The following is a 17,268-nucleotide window of genomic DNA, read 5'->3' as shown; positions in this document are numbered from 1 at the left end:
TTCTTTCCTTTCCCCCTAATTCTCCTTCTGGTTTTTTTCTTTCCTAAGTAAATTTTTTTCATTTATAGCTGGCCATTCAGGCTAATCACACACACCATGGTTACTATCTACTTAGATTTTGAGTGTCACATTTGTTACCCTTTGCACATATCCATATAGGATTTCCATTTGCCTTGAATATATGTTTCCATTTCTGTATTATATACTGTACCGTTTCCTTTTTTTATCACCCCCAGCCCTGAAGAGTCGCGGGTGATTACCAATCTGACGGAACACGTGTGGGCTGGTTTTTTCTTTGGATCTCCTCTTGAAGGGGGACCACTTTCACGTATAAAACCAAAAACATTAATTATCGAGTTTGAATCTTGTTTTCTTATTTGTGATATTATTATTCAAAAGTCTCTACATGTGTGCTCTGGACTTTGTGTATTTAGGGTTGACAATTTATCGCAGTGCTTAGGAGGGCGTGGGAACCCGCTTCAAGGATGCATTGGCGGGCGCCATGCCGTGGCGTCAGGCAGGTCGGAGAAGTCCGTTTGGACCGAACCGGGTCGATGCAGGGCGTGTCCAGGCGGAGCATCGTCGGCGGGATGGTACTGTAGAGTCCTAGCTTGGTTGCAGTGATTGAAGGCACTCAGTGGTGCACCACCACGGTCTTGTGCGGTGTGTAGGTATTTAATTATGCAATGGCCGCCACGTTGGTAATTTATTAAATTAGGTTTGTTTCACGTACTTACCCTGATCTCAACTTGGTTTATGGGTTACACTCCTGTTGTTTTAGACATGACAGACTCTGAAACATTTTCGAATGACCGATTATGATGTTCGGAAACCGTTCGGACTGTCCAACTCGGTTCCGAATGGCATTCAGAGTAACCGAGTAGTTTGAAGCAGACTCGTACAGGTCTACGGACCGTGTTTCCGACCAAGCGATAAGGATGTCACATACGGCAGCCGTTCAGAATTAGTTGGTCCGACATGGATCAGCTGTCGGAATCTGACTTTGGGGGCCCATAGCAGTCCCCACTTCATCCAGGGACTCCAAATCAGGCCTGTGGGGGTACCTATAGCAGCCCCATTTCCAACCATGCACAGTGTGGCAGGCACCTTGGGGTGCCCCCACAGGGTGCACGATTTTCCCCAACTACCGCTTTCTTCAATGGTAGCCTGTGTATTCGGTCAGAACACCACAGGCTCCCATTGAAGTAAATGGGAGTCCGACCAAACGGGGTTGGGGAGCATCATAATCGTTCGTCTGGACTCCCAAAATCTGATTCGGTCAGAAACCATTCCAAAACTGATTCAGTCGGAATGGTTAACAAACAACATCGTAATCAAGCCTCAAGAAGGAATCCCCAACAGGGATACAGATGCTCCAATCCAAGGGCAGCACTGAACTTCCCCAATTTTTTCATCTCTACCTGACTGTCTGAGATCAGCCTTACAGATCTAGGACATTGCTCCATGTTGATGCCTACTGCAGCCTATCACCCAATGCTGTACGGCTAGAGCATATTCTGAGTCAGATCTTGCAGCCCCATATTGGGTCTTCTGGAAATGTTACTTACTTTTGTTAGGATAATGCAAAGAGCCCTGAGCCACTGTAACCACCGGGAGACCCGACCATACCACCTATGTACTGGTGCAAATCTACATTCAGCAAACCCAATACTTCAAGAGCTTTGGACACTTCCAGACTTTCACATCAATAACAAGTGTTCACAGCTAAAACTCTGCCACAGTAAATTTGACTTCACTTTACCTAATCTGTGAAACATATAGGGTGTGTAATAATGCAGTAGCAATTTACACACCCATTACTTGTCTGATATGTATTTAGATATCATGTGCCAATTCGTATATGACAGATGCTTGCCAAGATCCCCCTCTCAAACTCCCCAGAAGGAACAATGGCTTTCCTCCATTTGCCCTTATAAATATTGTTCAAAAAGTGGTAGGGGGATGGCCACCTCCTTCTTAAACGTGGGGCTTGAGACCCAATGGCATTTTGCTTTATCTGTACTTTCCAATTTCAGGGAGGTGGGACCTTTCTTCATCTTATCGAAGGATTTAACACAATTCCCTCACACATATCCAGAATCTTCATGCAATCACTATCTGTTTAAAAGGTGAATCCAGTCTCTAAAAGTGAGACTGTAACTTCCAGCTTGAAATGTATTGGTTTGAGCAATTATGAACCCCTTTAGGAATATGCTTTAGATTTAACCAAGGTCTGAATCACATTGCGGTGTTAGCTATTGTATGGTCCATGAAACACCACTGTTTCCCCATCTCCCACCTGATGCACTCCATGAGAACCTCAGCTCTGCTGGTTGATAGTAACACTGAAAAAATGGGACTCCCAACTCCTGCACTTTGCATTCTTTGATGACTTCTTTAGTAAGATTATGTGTCCATCAACCCTAGATAAAATTGTTCACTGCTGTCTGTGTACAGTACTCATGTTGCTCAGGATTCACAGCTTTAATTACATAAAGCAATCAGGACATAAGCCTCATCTTTGCGTTTGACACCCACTATAGGCAATGGCAGACTTTACAGTGCCACTTCTGTAATTCCTCCTGCATTTCCTAAATGAGGGACAGGTAGTTAAGCTACATAATTTTTGCACTGTGAAGCCAATCACAATGCCCAAATATGTAATTGAATTCTGAGTCCATTCAAGTGAGAATTGGTATTCCACTGCCTTCTGCAAAAATCAAGGTTCATGCTCTGTTTATTGCAGATTAGTTTGAAAAACTGGCAGCTTCATTTATCTTTCTAGTTCTTTCATTGATGGGAGTGTCAATACCTAAGGTCGAAGTTGATGTCATACTCATAGATGGACAGTTTGACAATATGCTGTGTGATTTGGGGAATCTTTATATTAAGGATCTGTTTTATGTGGTTTGTGAAGGGCTTAATTCTGGTGCATAAAGAAGTGACAAAAGCAGGCAGTCCTGCCTTGCCCCTCTCTTGACTCTAAATGGTCAATTTATCACCCCATTCATTCTAACTTCTGCTTGCATGTTCTGATAGCTCGTCAGCACTCATTTTCAGAAATTACCCAGCAATCCCATGTCCCTCACATGCAGTTCTTGTAATCCCAATCCATTTGGTCACATACTTTTTTTAATCTAGTATAAACAATGCATCACTGAGCAAACCTTGCGGTGAACATTGTCAATTACATGAAGCATATACTTGGTGTTGGCACTCACTCACTAGGCCTTGAGGAACCCTGAATGGTCTGTGTGGACTACTGTAGGCAAAATATTAACTCTCTGTTTAAAGGGGTTCCCTTAGAAGCTCTGTCTCCTTTTGGCAAAGCTAAATTCTGCTTAGTTTCCGACCAGTGCTTGCATGTGTACCACCACTATGTTATGCCATATCTTTTGCCCTGGAGTATGTTAATGCTGTTCCTCTAGTCCCTCTATTTTTGCTCTGACTGTTATGTTTACTTTATCAAAAAATCAAATGGCTTCTAAAACACTAGTGTCATGTTAAAGATTTTGCAGCTGCAGGCAAGACATACTTTAGGGGTGCCTATTTGAAAACATTTTGCATTTTATTACAAATTTTCAGCTAACTAAAACTGGTATGATGCCAAACAATATTGATTCATACTCAAAGCTTCAGAAATTGGGTCACACAGCTGAGAAATGTCTTTCCTAGTGACACAAAATCCCAAGGATGACACCGGATAGAGTAAGAGTGAGAGGTAGAGGCAGAAAGAGCGCTTGAGAAAAAGAAAAAGACTGAGATGAGATAAAGAGAGAAAGGTCAATTTCCCACGGGACCACTTGCAAGGGTGGGTCCCTGGGCGAATGCTGACTTTGCCTGTGCCTTAAAATGTTTCTGCACAACACCAGTGAATTATCATCTTGTGAGCAAATGTGATCCATTTAACCTGTTTTTTTTTTTACCACACAGGAGTTATTTTAGAAGTGTGTTTTTAAGCTTCCAGGTCCTTTGCCTCTCCTGTGGTTTGTTTAAGATATATCTTATTAGGGTCATATAAATAGAATTTGAACAACAGAGGTGTTGTCTACACCACCCACTGTCTATCTGTATCCACTACCAAGCAATGCTAAAGTTGGCAACCATTATCACTTCTTCTTCTGTCCTGTATAATAGAACGGTAATAGCTTCTAAAAAACATGGCCCTGATTCAGAGCATATGAAGGCGAGACAATATTTTTTTTGGGGTGGGGGAAGAACAAGAGCATATGTTGATTAGAGAGCCCAGCAGTACCCCAAATGGTGAGCTAAAATTCACAATGGAGCATACTTGAACAGCAGCATGATTGCTACAGCAATCCTACTGGAAATTGTCTCCCTTTTTAGGTTTTGCCAAAAGTCTAGTTTCTGTAATACAATACATAGAGGGCCATATTCTCAAGGAGCTATCACCGAGTGAACAGCACAGCATAATGTATTGCCCCAATCACAAGCTGGTGTTAACAGCCCATAACACCAGTTTGCCCGCGATAGCAGCCGCAAAAAACATCGCCACAGATGACCCCTGCAACTATCGCTAATAAGATGCAGAGTAGGTGAAAACACCACTCCGCAACATTCTCAATGACCAGCCAGATCAGTGATAAGATCATAAAACAGGCGAAAAGGCGCGTTAGCTGCAAGAAACTAACACCTGCTTTGACCTGGTGAAAAGTCGGACCACAGCCTGCAACAACAAAATGGAGCCAGCCCAGAGCCACACCTGAAGGGCAACAGATGCCATGGAGCCACTGATCATGCAGCATGGAGCCCCAACAGGGCCACAACACCCACCGCCACCACCCTCAGGACCCACCCTCTGGGCATCTCCCCCCCCCCCCCGGCCAAAGACATGCCACATCAACTACACTGAATCATGTACCAAATAATCTGCCTGATGTCGCACAACCACATTTGGTGACATGCATGTGTTGTCATAGAAATGAGCATCACACATTCACCTACAATGTAACAAATGAAAATGTATCCAAAAGAAACACAGAACAGAAATGAAGACACATGGCTGCTCCCCTCAGGGCAATTCGAAGGGCACAGCCTGCAAGACAAAAATCATGATGAGAAGGTGTGTCTTGTGCACATCAAAGGACAGAGAGAGCGAAGGAGAGAAAGAGAGGGAGTGAGAGGAAGATGGGCAGAGACGGGGAGCGAGAGAAAGATAACAGAAAAGATGGACAGGGAGAGAAAGTGCTGACAATGCATACCCAGGCCACACTGCTCACCTGCTGCCACCGGTGTGTCTCCACTCACGTGCCGGTATGTAGTGCAGTTCACCAGGTCACATATCTGAACAGATCCGTCATCTGAAACGAGTCCAGATACATGAATAGCAAAGTACATACAATTGCACAAGATACCATTGCCTGCCCTCCCCTGCGCACCCAGGCAGATGCACCCCAGACCCTCCCGCCGCCCAGCAGTACATACCCGCCCCTGCGCACCCAGGCAGATGCACCCCAGACCCTCCCGCCACATCGCGGTGCATGCCCGCCCATGCTAACCCAGGCAGATGCACCCCAGTCCCTCCCACTGCCCAGCGGTGCATGCCCACCCCTGCACACCCAGGCAGATACACCTCAACCCCTGCTGCCGCCCAGCGGTGCATGCCCGCCCAGCGCACCCAGGCCTCACTGCTCACCTTCCGTCCTTGGCGTGTAGCAATGAAGGCTCGCCACAAGCTGTTGCGAGCCACATGCCCGGGGCCTTCGGACATGGCACCCTCCATATCATGCAGCCCTGCTCCACAGACCATCAGGTTTCACATTTGATTCTGGGTCTTGATTTCACCCTGGCAGAGGACATACCAGTGCACCCGGCCTGCACTCCCGCTCAGCCCTTGAGGTGCCACTAACTCTGTGATCCATGAGGTGACGCCATTTGGCGGTAGGCCCGCGCTGCCCACTGGCTCTGGCCTACACTGCGGTCCAGCAGGGGGACACAAATCCTGAGCTGTCCTGACCGCCGGGACGGGGCATCATCGCAGGCTGCACCACCCGCTCAGCTCTTAAGGTGCCCTTACCTCAGTGCACCCAAAGTCACCGTCCCTTGGCTTAGTGCCTGTGCCAGCCGCAATGTATCCGGTGCGACCAAGTCTGTGACCCGAAGTCATGGTCACTGTATGATTGGGCATCGTGTTGCGGACGCCATCATGTCACCTCCGGTCCTGGGGAATGTGATGTTGCAGGGCCTGAGGCCCTCATGCCTATATTAACACCACACGAATGCACCCAGATAGAGAGTGCCAATGGCGTCGAGCAAGTGCGCCCGGCCCTTTTTTTTGCCAGGGACACATGTATTGTGATGCGTTTGCTGGATGGGTGTAGTGCGGGTGTAAATCGGCTGTGAGGGAGTAGCTGTGGCATGCTGACAACTAGACCTGTGAGCAGCAGATCACTACAGGGAAGAACCGGGACATGCAGCGTTGTCGCCCCCCGCCCCCCGTGAGCGTAAGCGGAGAGAGCTGGTCTGGCGTATGCCAGTCCAGCGTAAGGGTTTGTAAATGACCCCAGGGCCCTGGGCGTTGTTCCGTACAAGGCTGGAGAAGGAAGTAACTCATGCGTGTGTCCCTGTTGTTGTGCCAGTGCCACCCGGACAGCATTCGGCAATGAGTCACCCTGTGACCCCTGTTCCACATGGACGTAAGAGGAGTCCAGTGAGCCTACATTCATCCGGGCTTCCAAACTTGAAAGACCATAAACATGACACATCGTTGTAAATATGAATGTTTAATGCACCTTCAGTGGAGTTTTGGATCTGAAGCTGTACAGGGCCATGCAAACACCACATGAATATGTTGGCCTGTGGAGGGCCAGCCAGAGTCCTTCAGGGAATGACAAGTCCAAAGGAAGAGGAAGAGTTCAGTCTGCAGTCTGATTGCTGTGACATTGGTGATCAAACAGCATATGGCAGTCCATGTTGTGGTCCAAAGTGAGTGTCGCAGAGAGCATCGGGGGACAGTGGAAGGCGATGATGCAGAGGGCAGAACCAAGCTGAAGCCGGCCCTATGGCGGTGATGCATGCTGCTGCGTCCTTCTTACCTCGAGGGCAGAAACATCTGCATCTTTGTCCTCTGCTGTTTCATATGCCTCACGTGTGGGTGGTGGTGTTCTGTCTCCAGCACTGTGTGGCACTTACACTTCAGGGGGCGGATATGTGGATGGAGTGGTAGCAGCAGCATGCATCAGCGCCAGGCCTTGTGGTAGTAATGTCATGAGGATAGTCCTGAGGTCAATGAGGAATCCAGCTACCTCTTGCTGGTGTGCGTCCGAGGCAGCCGCTCGTTCTGCATTCGCCCGCTCCATGGTCTCCATTCACCTCTGCATGTTTTCCAGAGCTGGTCTGACTGGACAGTTGTTCTATTCTCTGAGTCAGGGCTCCAGCGATGTCAGTCATGGTCCGTTGGAGAGCATGGAGCGGACTGTGGGTCTCCGTTAGGGACCGTGAGTGGTCCCTGATGGGACTTAGACACCCACGTATGGCATCTAATTTGTCTGCCATGTCGTCGAAGCCCACCCGAATCTGTTCAGCCAGATTCTCCTGGCACCCCAACACACGGCATTGGAAGGCCATGTGGTCTTTGTGGGGTCCTGGGAGGCAGCCATGGCGGGAGTGCTGCCTTCTGTGTGGTCTGTGCAGGGGGTGGGGTCTCCACATAGCAGCTGGGCTTCCCAGCTCCTGGAAGTGGGCTGCGTTGGCTCTCCACAAGCAGTTGGAGGGCGTCAGGTTTGAAGCTGTGGTGGTCCTCTTCATCATTAGAGAAGAAAGGGTAGGACTGCTCTGCATGAGGTGTTGATTCTCCCCCTGCAATGTGAAGGGGAGATACAGTTCACCAATATGTCCACATGTATGTTGTCGCGTTGTGCATGTTATCATACAGACAGCATAACTGGGTGCATTGTGGCTGTTTGGGAGGAGCTGCCTATTTGATGGGGGACAGCGGACATTTCGACAACAGACGTGTGTGTGTTTGTAATTGTACATTATCAACTCACGTTTCCCTGCAATGCCAAATGTGATTGGCCAGTGTCTGCATCTAAGCGGCACCAGTTATGTCCTGTGTTCTGTTGTAGGTGTTTTGCTGTTTGTACAACATTGTTGTGAGTGTTGGTGTACTCTGCATGTTATGTGTGAGTGCTGCATTTTGGGGAGTCACCCATGCAGCTCTGATTTTGCTGGCCCTTATCCCTTTCATGCGGTGTGCCTTTGACTTCTGTACTTGTACAGTGCTGACATGTTTCATACTTGGGTACATTGGTCTCTTGGTGGGAGTTGGTGGTCTGGGGCATGGTTTGTCTGCAGCTGTGCACTGCTTAATTGTGCATGTGTGCCATTGTGCCCATCTCCCCCTTCACCTCGGGCCCTGGTCGTTACTCACCCTGTTGCTGTTGTGTCTGGTCCTGTTGAGCAGTTTCCAGGCCCCCAACTCCTGCCACTGTCTCCCCACTGATGACTGTGGACACCATTTCCTCCATGTCGTCCAGCTCCCCCTTTGGCACTGTAATCCCACCTCCAGTCTACATTGCTGCCTTCTGGTTGTTGGCGAGTTTCAGCTTGGTTTTGCGCTTGACATCATTCCAGCACCTCTTGACCTCATCCATTGTCCTCTTCAGCACTACGACTGCATTCACCTTCTCCACGATGGAGTGCCATAGTGCATTTTTTGTTGCCAATGACACAGTGGAGGTGACAAACAGTTGTTGATGGTGTTCTACCACCCCATTATCAAGATCCTGTTTTCCTGCATACCGAACCTTTTCTTCCTACTCTTCTCCTTGCCCTTACCTGACCCTGAGGTCCCAGGCTGGTCCCCCGGGGGGCTTGTGAGGTTCTGGTTCTCCTCCGTACTTGCTCCGGCATCGTCCATTATGCTTTGCTGTTGTTTGGCATTTGTTTGTCTTTTTTCTATTTTTAAGGTTCTCGCCTGACGCGTGAGAATTGCAGGCCTGTAGCTGCTTTTCGCTGATTTTTTGTATCGCGATTGGCCTCATGGCAGCTTTTTTCGCATTTTTACGGCGTGGCGTTGATTTTAATGCAGCCATTTGATGCTTTAGCTGGTGACTATTGCATGGTACTGCCATGTTGTGACTACTTGGTTAACACGGCGTAAGTTTCCCGTGATAGCCTGCGATGTTGAAGGTTGCGTTAAGTAACTTTTGCAATGGTTATCACACGTTCTTTAGAATATGCCCCAGAGTTTTCTATGAGTCAATACCTTGCTAACTATCTGTTAAAGGCTCTTTCCCACGCTATAGGCCCTCACCTGAGGGCGCCCGTCTCCCGCTCCCAGAGCGTTGCTTATTTACCTTGTTTCTAACTGGATGACTTATATGCTTCCACTGCTGACGTCAATGAATTATTTCTTTTGTATTTTAGCATTCCCTGGGAGTGCATGGCTTGCCTTGCTCTGCTCTCTCATCTGTTTGCTTGTTCTACCTCATATTGCCATCCCAATAATCTCTGTTCCTGCTTTTCTACCCCAACTCTGCTGATTGATTTACTTCCCCTTCCTCTGTCCCTTTCACAGTATTTTTCCTTTTCTTTCATGTTGAACAATTTTTGCAAGGGGCTGTAAGCTGAAACTGCTACCAGATCACTCGCTTCGTTTTTGTACACTTCTGGACATACATTTAAAAGACATGTACTGTTTGAAAATGGTTGTCAGCTGTTATGGCTCATTACACCATGAAGTTGAATTAAATTGATAGAGTTTGGGGATCAGTTATGCAACTTGATTGACAATTGATTGGATGAAGAACACAGTGAAAAGTAAGAAATGGCACAACCCCTGGGGGATATACAGTATCGAATCACATTTCATATATTCATAACTCTTTTAGAGACAAATGTGACAAGCTATGTTTTTATCTTTTTCTGAATATATTAATTTAGTCATCTGTGGTTACTACTGAAGCATTGTCATTATCTTTAGAGGACTCGTGCATGGGGCAGCCCCGAAATCTGAAGCACCCCCTGAAGTCCTCCTTTCCTATAGTCTTTCTTTCGATGCATAGTTGGGGGCTGTCATCAACCCACACTTTCAACCATAAAGAACAGGGCCTAAAAAGGAATTTAAAATTTGGCACTTCTACAATTTTGAAAAATGCCCTCTGCTGGGATCCATGCAGTCCTCAGTAGGACAATCCATCCTAGCCCCAACAAAGAGGAGACACAAAGCTCCCATGCTGGTGCAGACTCACTGTTTCCCTACAGACCTTGGCCTGGCCGGCAGCAGCAACAGCACAGGCCTGATGGAGCAAGGTTTCGTTTGTAAAGAAACGTACTCAGATTCAATCCTCTCAAAATAATATGTAATAATATATCCAGCATGTTTGTGAATACTAATAAGTGCACCACATGACATTTATTTCATCTAGGGGAAGCTTTTCAATGTGCTTTACTAACAAGTAATCCGAGTGACATAAAATAACTGCCGAAAAACACGAGAACTCTTCTGCGCCATGCGTCTACTGCATCTACGTAGTATGATGTAATTCGCTTTGGTGGGATATCTTTGCAGCTGCGCAGTAGTATTAAATATGGCCACTTGGAATCTCACATGCTAATGCACATGGCTTTTATTTGAATTAAACCTTGCATGTCTTCTTAACTGCTAATGTAATAGTTAAAATAAACTAAAGGGATTAGAGTAGGAATAAGTAGTATTCAGTGCATTCATTTATTTTCATATTCTCACATGTTATTCTTTGACTTTATCATTAGTTCGTATTTGGGCCTGAAGGGTGACTGAAAAGCTCCATCTTGACTGACTTTGCGCAAGCGTACTGGACTCTGTCAAACTCGCGCTATGACTTTGAAACCCAGCCAAGGACACTTGAAACAGAAGAGCACATGGGAACAGCATCTCTTGACCCGAAGAGGGAAAGAAGTTGACAACATTTTGCATACATTGTTAATGAAATTGATTCTGTGTCATTTGGGAATTAAGGTATGGGAAAATAAGTAAGAGGGGAGAACATAGAACAATGAACCTTACAAAAATGAGATTACATTAGTATGGTGTGATGACCTCTCCCTATCCCATTGTCCAATCACCAGTAGGGAAAACACGAATATTGAAACATTGGGGGGGGGGGTGCATAAACTAAGAATAGTATAACTAAGGTAGGCTCAGTCAGTTAGATTGTCAGACTTGTCACGGACCTGTCACCAACCCAACATTGCTGCAGAAGACGCCGGAGGCCGCAGAAGCTGCTCGAGCACTCTGACAGAAGAATTGAGAAAGGAGAGAAGGAGAGAAAGAAGAGCCGGAGAGATCGCTGAAGGAGTAGACGTTCCTGTCCATTCTAGAAGGGAAAAATTGAGAGCATTACCAGAGAGGGTGTAACGCAGGTGTTACACTTAGAAGAGGTTACTTGTCCTGTCCTGTCCTGTTGGCTCCTGACTACTTGGGAGCCCTTTACCAGTTGTTGGCCAGGGGTTGGTCCTCACACCATTCTAGGTAAATATAAATCTGTGAGGTATGTCTTTGTACCATTTCCTCTTCCACTCATCCCAGGTACCAATGTCATGCAATTTTACTAAGTATTTGTCTTTACTTAAATCATAATTTCTCTTCTAAGAGTTTGGTGTTTGACGTGTATAGGTTTTTTGACTCACAAAATTATTGCATAGATAAAGGTTTTAAAACTCTACCGAGTTTGTGATCATTTAAATAAAAGGTAAATGTAATTTATACCTATTATACTAACAACCTGATCTATCGACCAGAGGAAATAAGAGCTAAGGTGTTAAGGTGGTAAAAGTAACAATATCACAGTTAATATAATACACAATTAAAACATAGTATATAATCATAAAAACCATATATTAAAAACATTCCATAAACTTGAAACATGATTTCGCTTCCACATACTGTCAGGAATATCCAGAAGCAAAACTCTGAGCCCAAGTCTAATACACCTCTGTGAGATATGGGAGACTCGAGGTCCCCTCAGCACATGGGGGGGCATCATATTGCGTTACGCAACTGCTTTGTAACGTGTCTTGCTTTGAGCACTGTCATCAAACGCACAGCTCATGAAGTACAGCAGTTGGAACACAATAAAAACAGCAATCACCCCCACGTTTTCTGCTTCTCTGATACCAGGGGCGTAACACAGGCCCCCACAGCCCCCGCGTTGCGGGGGGGCCCTGTCACTGGTGTAAATCGTGCGCCCGGCCTCTTAATAAATTAAAAGGTGCACACACACCTGGGCCCCGGTGCTTCAGAAGCTCGCTCTTCATTAATTGAATGGTGCAAAACTGCACATGTGCGGGCCCCGTCCAGGCCTCTGAGCCTCTTCTTTATATCACTCTCTTAGCGGTGTTAACCGGGGGCACTTGCTGCCCAGAGTTTATGCACCCGAAGCCCGATCGCTTCCCCTTTCCCAAGAGAAGCATGACCGAGCCTCAATCAGCGCTGCTGCTGCGGAGGCAGTTGGCAGGTAAGGGCAGGGTAGAAGGTGTGCCATGTAAAGCAGTGTGTGTTAAACATGTCACTCTCACCACACGTGCTACATGGTATAGGAGTTTACAAAAAGGGGGTGGTGATGGACAGAGTATCTGAGTTAATCAGAACACTCCTACCCAGTCAACAGATCAGGGCTTGATCCATCACCGTTTTTTAGCTCACTGCACCATCCCAGTTCAGAACCTGGCTATATGCAAATTAGTCTGTCCCTGGCCCAGTGCATCATGGGAACAGGGCAGACCAAACTACCAAGCCAATTCTTCACTGGAAAGGAAACAAGCTTCCGGGGACCGGTTTCTGGCATTACAGCCGTCTTCGGCCCGGCTTGCTTGAATCCTGATGGTGCAATGAGCAAGGGACTCATGTCTGAGCATACCCTTCCACACTCATGGTGGCCAAAATAATTTACAAAAAGGGGGTGGTGATGGACAGAGTATCTGAGTTAATCAGAACACTCCTACCCAGTCAACAGACCAGCGCTTGATCCATCACCGTTTTTAGCTCACTGCACCATCCCAGTTCAGAACCTGGCTATATGCAAATTAGTCTGTCCCTGGCCCAGTGCATCATGGGAACAGGGCAGACCAAACTACCAAGCCAATTCTTCACTGGAAAGGAAACAAGCTTCCGGGGACCGGTTTCTGGCATTACAGCCATCTTCGGCCCGGCTTGCTTGAATCCTGATGGTGCAATGAGCAAGGGACTCATGTCTGAGCATACCCTTCCACACTCATGGTGGCCAAAATAATTTACAAAAAGGGGGTGGTGATGGACAGAGTATCTGAGTTAATCAGAACACTCCTACCCAGTCAACAGACCAGCTCTTGATCCATCACCGTTTTTAGCTCACTGCACCATCCCAGTTCAGAACCTGGCTATATGCAAATTAGTCTGTCCCTGGCCCAGTGCATCATGGGAACAGGGCAGACCAAACTACCAAGCCAATTCTTCACTGGAAAGGAAACAAGCTTCCGGGGACCGGTTTCTGGCATTACAGCCGTCTTCGGCCCGGCTTGCTTGAATCCTGATGGTGCAATGAGCAAGGGACTCATGTCTGAGCATACCCTTCCACACTCATGGTGGCCAAAATAATTTACAAAAAGGGGGTGGTGATGGACAGAGTATCTGAGTTAATCAGAACACTCCTACCCAGTCAACAGATCAGGGCTTGATCCATCACCGTTTTTTATCTCACTGCACCATCCCAGTTCAGAACCTAGCTATATGCAAATTAGTTTGTCCCTGGCCCAGTGCATCATGGGAACAGGGCAGACCAAACTACCAAGCCAATTCTTGACTGGAAAGGAAACAAGCTTCCGGGGACCGGTTTCTGTCATTACATCCGTCTTCGGCCCGGCTTGCTTGAATCCTGATGGTGCAATGAGCAAGGGACTTATGTCTGAGCATACCCTTCCACACTCATGGTGGCCAAAATAATTTACAAAAAGGGGGTGGTGATGGACAGAGTATCTGAGTTAATCAGAACACTCCTACCCAGTCAACAGATCAGGGTTTGATCCATCACCGTTTTTTAGCTCACTGCACCATCCCAGTTCATCACCACCCCCTTTTCTGAATCATTTTGTCCACCATAAGCGTGGAAGGGTATACTCAGATGTGAGTCCCTTGCTCATTGCACCATCAGGATTCAAGCAAGCCGGGCCGACGACGGCTGAAATGCCAGAAACCGGTCCCCGGAAGCTTGTTTCCTTCCCAGTATAAGAATTGGCTTGGTAGTTTGGTTTGCCCTGTTCCCATCATGCACTGGGACAGGAACAGAGTAATTTGCATGTAGCCAGGTTCTGAGCTGGGATGGTGCAGTGAGCTAAAAAACTGTGATGGATCAAGCCCTGATCTTTGGACTGGGTAAGAGTGGTCTGCTTAATTCAGACACTCTGTTCATCACCACCCCCTTTTCTGAATCATTTTGTCCACCATAAGCGTGGAAGGGTATACTCAGATGTGAGTCCCTTGCTCATTGCACCATCAGGATTCAAGCAAGCCGGGCCGACGACGGCTGAAATGCCAGAAACCGGTCCCCGGAAGCTTGTTTCCTTCCCAGTATAAGAATTGGCTTGGTAGTTTGGTTTGCCCTGTTCCCATCATGCACTGGGACAGGAACAGACTAATTTGCATGTAGCCAGGTTCTGAGCTGGGATGGTGCAGTGAGCTAAAAAACGGTGATGGATCAAGCCCTGATTTTTGGACTGGGTAAGAGTGGTCTGCTTAATTCAGACACTCTGTTCATCACCACCCCCTTTTCTGAATCATTTTGTCCACCATAAGCGTGGAAGGGTATACTCAGATGTGAGTCCCTTGCTCGTTGCACCATCAGGATTCAAGCAAGCCGGGCCGACGACGGCTGAAATGCCAGAAACCGGTCCCCGGAAGCTTGTTTCCTTCCCAGTATAAGAATTGGCTTGGTAGTTTGGTTTGCCCTGTTCCCATCATGCACTGGGACAGGAACAGACTAATTTGCATGTAGCCAGGTTCTGAGCTGGGATGGTGCAGTGAGCTAAAAAACGGTGATGGATCAAGCCCTGATCTTTGGACTGGGTAAGAGTGGTCTGCTTAATTCAGACACTCTGTTCATCACCACCCCCTTTTCTGAATCATTTTGTCCACCATAAGCGTGGAAGGGTATACTCAGATGTGAGTCCCTTGCTCATTGCACCATCAGGATTCAAGCAAGCCGGGCCGACGACGACTGAAATGCCAGAAACCGGTCTCCGGAAGCTTGTTTCCTTCCCAGTATAAGAATTGGCTTGGTAGTTTGGTTTGCCCTGTTCCCATCATGCACTGGGACAGGAACGGACTAATTTGCATGTAGCCAGGTTCTGAGCTGGGATGGTGCAGTGAGCTAAAAAACGGTGATGGATCAAGCCCTGATCTTTGGACTGGGTAAGAGTGGTCTGCTTAATTCAGACACTCTGTTCATCACCACCCCCTTTTCTGAATCATTTTGTCCACCATAAGCGTGGAAGGGTATACTCAGATGTGAGTCCCTTGCTCATTGCACCATCAGGATTCAAGCAAGCCGGGCCGACGGCGGCTGAAATGCCAGAAACCGGTCCCCGGAAGCTTGTTTCCTTCCTAGTATAAGAATTGGCTTGGTAGTTTGGTTTGCCCTGTTCCCATCATGCACTGGGACAGGAACAGACTAATTTGCGTGTAGCCAGGTTCTGAGCTGGGATGGTGCAGTGAGCTAAAAAACGGTGATGGATCAAGCCCTGATCTTTGGACTGGGTAAGAGTAGTCTGCTTAATTCAGACACTCTGTTCATCACCACCCCCTTTTCTGAATCACATGGTATAGGAGAGTTTTAACTCACTCTTTTTTGCTTCCCGGGCCACCAGCACAGTGTACCTGCAAATCGGGGTGTGTTCACCAGGCCTCCATTGTGACTTTACATTGGATTTCCATTTCTGAGGCCTCCTAGGGCGCACTGCCTCTGCCCTGGTTCAACAAACGGTTCTTGTGTTAAGCTCTGCCTGTTGATGGGCTTGGAGGCCCACACGGCCCACTTCCCTTGAGGACAGGGCCTCTTGGACTCAGTGTGGTGGAAGTCGTTCACTGTTGCTACTGATGAGAAATAAAAATTTCTTCTGGTATACATATTTATTTAATCCATTATCTTATGGCCCTTCTATTACTGCACCCACATTCGGAATCATATTTTGGCGCACCATTTGAGCTAAGACAAATGCATATCTGTGAGATATGGGTGACTCAGGCGTCCCTTATCACATTCGGCTGGGGGTCCCCATCATTTTGTTTAATGCCACTGGACTTGGAACGTGGCATACACAACTACAGTGAGCTACCCGTATCTCGGTGCTGTGGATTGGCAACAGCTTCAGTTGCGACATTTGCATGCATTTCACATTTGCACTGCTTTGGTGGATGCTGTGGGGAAAGTGTCCATAGATTGTGTGTGGAACCTTAATAAAACCTCCTCAAATGCTCTCAGACTGCTTGAAACAGAGATCCAGTCACCATGCACTTTGTCATTGCCCTGTTTGCTGCCACTATCATTAACGTTGTCGAATCTGGGGAACTGGGTTCGAGTCTCGGCAATGACGCTGAACATCCTGTGATTCTGGGCAAATCACTTAATTTCCCTGTGCATAACAAAAATGAATGTGTCCTCATGTAACGCAACTGGTGCTATGTAAAGAGCTCTGATACCCTATACCAGGTCAGGTTTGCGCTATATAAAAACTCTGTTAATCACCCATTGCCTCGAACACTACTAGCCGTCTAAACGTGACATCTGACATTTCTGTACTGGCAGAGGGTTAATTGTGTGAGTATCATACGTCCTGAGTAGGGGTGCGTGGCTGTGCCTATTGTCACACGTTTCTCAAACATTGTGCATGCGCAGCTCCACGCTAGTGGCCACACAGGTTGAGCTTTCTTTGCCATGCACACATGTGGCAAAAACACCCCACAAGCCACAGCCTGCGCACATATGTTCTCTTTCTCACTAACTGTCCCCATTAATAGTCCTGTTCAAATACATATCCCTACCCTCACACCTCTTTTGCAGCTTCTCTCCTAGGTGCAGCAACAAACACTAAGTTCACAACTCTGGTAGTCAAGCACGACATTAAACAGTAGCCACGTAGATATGTGACAGCCAGTAAGTATCCTTTCCTCTGAGATAGACGCTTCTTTAAACACGATACCCAGTATAGATTGTCCTGGCCAAATTTCAAACGTGAAGTGTCCTTTGCATTGACACATTGTTAAATATGACGGACGCGCCACTGCCTTAGCAA

This window comes from Lissotriton helveticus, chromosome 1_1 (genome assembly GCF_964261635.1).
Source record: "Lissotriton helveticus chromosome 1_1, aLisHel1.1, whole genome shotgun sequence".
Lineage (NCBI taxonomy): Eukaryota > Metazoa > Chordata > Amphibia > Caudata > Salamandridae > Lissotriton > Lissotriton helveticus.
Note: the sequence above shows the minus strand (reverse complement) of the source record.